Genomic DNA, 3,080 nt, shown 5'->3' with positions numbered 1-3,080 from the left:
TAACACAGAAACCGTGTTCACTTCCCGGACTCCGCCGAAAAGAGACCATCACGGCTACACACGCGGTTGATGCGTTTTAATTCGGATCTGGTGTCAAGTTATCTACAACCGGACATTAACAAATTCCCATCTGCCTATAACCGCAGGCACGACTTTCGAAAGATTATACCCTGCAGGGGTGTCCCAACTTAGCCCATGATCTCGCGATCAACGAAGGAATAGACCTTCTCCCAGGAAGACCCGATCAGACTCGGAATCCCGATTTACAAGACATTTCGACAATGGTAAAACAAGACCAACAAAGCCGCCCGATGCACCGACAAATCCTGATAGGAGATGCACATATCTCGTTCTCAGGGCACACCGGATGAGCAAGACGTCGGGTTGGCATAGACCCTGGTTGCCCAGGGGGCATCGGACATCGCTCGGTTCGGACCAACACTTAGACAAGCACTGGCCCGGGGGGGGGGCTAAAATAAAGATGACCCTCGGGTTGGCCGACCCAAGGGAAGGGTATAGGTGGTGGTGAGGCAAAAGGTAAAACCAAGGCTGGGCCTTGTTGGAGGAGTTTTATTCAAAGCAAACTGTCAAGGGGGTCCCATAAATCACCCGACCGCGTAAGGAACGCAAAATCCGGGAACATAACACCGGTATGACGGAAACTAGGGCGGCAAGAGTGGAACAAAACACTAGGCAAAAGGCCAAGTCTTCCACCCTTTACCAAGTATATAGATGCATTAATAATATAAGAGATATTGTGATATCCCAACCAAAATCCTGTCCACCATGAAGAAATCTTCAACTTCACCTGCAACTAACAACACTATAAGAGGGGCTGAGCAAAAAGCGGTAACATAGCCAATCAATGGTTTGCATAGGAAAGGTGTCAAAGGTCAGGGGTTCATGGCAATTTGGGATGGCTTGATAAACAGGTGATAGGTAGCACAGCATAGCGATAGAACGAAACAACTAGCATAGCAATGATAGTAGTGAGATCCAGGGTAGCGGTCATCTTGCCTGAAATCCCGCAAGGAAGAAGAACGAGTCCATGAAGAAGACAAGCGGACGTAGTCGAACGAATCCTCACAATCGCAACATTACCGGAACTAAGAAGCAACACCGGAAAGAAACAAACAACATGGTAAATGCACAAGCATAAACATGGCATGATGCACAAACAAGTATGATGCATGTCCGGTTTAATAAGGCATGGCATGGCAACGTGCAACAAACAATACTACCAATTAAGTGAAGCTCAATATGCAACGAGTTCCATATTGACGAAACACCACATTGACATATTTAGTTCTCTCTCGTTTAGGTACACAACAATATTAAATGTTGTTAAACATGGCAAGAGGTGAAACATAATTAATCTACCTATCTAGGCAAGTTTAAGTGAGGCCGGAACAACAAACAACAATTCCGAAAAAACCTCATATGCATATTTATGAATTCGGTACTGTTCTGCCCTAAACACAATTTTAATGTTGTTAAACAGCAAAATAAAGTGGACCATGTTAAACTAGGCATTTTTCCACCCCATTTACATATAAAGAACATTTAATTCCGAGCTACGGTTATTTAGTTATGAAATAAATCATTTTAACATGGCATTATGCAAAATAAACACAAACAGCATGTTAAACATTTTTAACATAGATGAAAGTGGCATATTATTAATCTACACAAAATTCTAAGCATTTTTCATGTTTAAACCATTTTAATCCGATGCACGGTTTGTGAGTAATTAAATGCATGAAGTGCAAGGGGTTTTCTGCAAAACTGTTAATTCACTGGAAATTAGCTAAATCGCAGAACGAAAAAAAAAACTACTCTGGGCCGAATCTAACTAGCCCAATAGAGGAAAGGCCAGGGGGCTGCTCACCCAGGGCCTTGGGCCGGTCGACAGAGGAGGCCAGCGGTGCAGATCTGGGGAGGCCGATGGCTGGGCCGGCACGCTGGGCGCTGCTGGGCCGGGCCCACGCGGACGCTGGAGGAGCTCGTCCTCCTCCCGCCCGATGCAGAGGACGCAGGGCATGGCGGTGCTGGAGGCGGAGGCAACGGGTTCCGGCAGGGGCGGAGGCCGGGGATGGCCGGGACGGACGGGAACGGGTGCATCCGGGCCTGGGGACCCCGGATCCGGCGAGACTTGAGGACGAGGAGGCCGTCGACGAGGTTCCTGGCGGCGGCGGCGGGGTTCCTGCAAGGGGAGAGAGATCTGAGAGAGAGAGAAACCAGAGGGAGAGACGGGAGAGAGAGGGAGGCGGCGACCTGGGACGGCGGAGAGGGCGGCTCCGGCGACGGCTGGAGGAGGCCGGCAGCGCGCGAGGCGCTCGGGAGGCGGAGGAGCTCGCGGGGAGCCCGGCTCCCGCAGCGCGGAGCGAGGCGCAGGGATGGGCGAGCGCTGCGGGGCGGCAGCGCGGAGCGAGCCTCGGCCTAGATCGGGGCCCCGGCGGGCTGCGCACGGGCTCGGACAGGCCCGAGCGGCTGGAGGCGCGGGGTGAGGTGGCGATGCCACATGGCGGCGGGGCAGTGGCTGGAGACGGTCAGGGGGCGACATGACGCGCGTGGATTGGTCCGGGGCGCGCCGGCGGCGGCGCCAAGTGGCGGAGGTGGAGTGGGGTGGCGCTGAATCCAAGGAGGAGGGAGGCTAGAGGTAGGTGGAGGGGCTAGGCTGCCCAAAATGGAAGGAGGGGGTGTTTATATAGGGTAGGGGCTAGGGTTAGGGGGTTTCTGCTCCATTTTCGGACATCGGATCTCGATCCAACGGTTCGGAGCGGAGGGGGTTAGATAGGTGGGCTAGTGGGCTATGTGAGAGAGGTTTGGGCTGATAGGAGAGAGAGGAGAAATGCAGCCCGGCACGATTTCGGAGACCAAAACGTCCGACGAATGAACCGGCGATGGTGCCGCTATATATTTAACGGTTGGGCTATCAAACGGACTCCGAATGCGACAAAACTTGACAGGCGGCCTGCCTACACTATAATAAGACCGCATGACAAGTTGCAACCCATTCCGAGAACATTTTTATGCCACTTATAAAATAATATTTCGGAGGTGCCGCGGGCGCGTGCGAG

At 52.4% G+C, this 3,080-nt stretch overlaps 1 long non-coding RNA gene across 1 annotated transcript; it reads right to left on the bottom strand.

The window, feature by feature from the left end:
• Window positions 1-1,047: 1,047 nt before the first annotated feature.
• LOC119294018 lies at window positions 1,048-2,390 on the bottom strand. The gene is made up of 3 exons (XR_005143299.1): window positions 2,275-2,390; window positions 1,889-2,203; window positions 1,048-1,106 (listed from the first exon to the last, which is right to left on the bottom strand). It is a non-coding gene; the product is annotated as an uncharacterized LOC119294018 (long non-coding RNA).
• Window positions 2,391-3,080: the final 690 nt, after the last annotated feature.

Source organism: Triticum dicoccoides, chromosome 4B (assembly GCF_002162155.2).
Source record: "Triticum dicoccoides isolate Atlit2015 ecotype Zavitan chromosome 4B, WEW_v2.0, whole genome shotgun sequence".
Lineage (NCBI taxonomy): Eukaryota > Viridiplantae > Streptophyta > Magnoliopsida > Poales > Poaceae > Triticum > Triticum dicoccoides.
The sequence above is the reverse complement of the archived record's forward strand: the minus strand, read 5'-3'. Positions and strand labels throughout refer to the sequence as shown.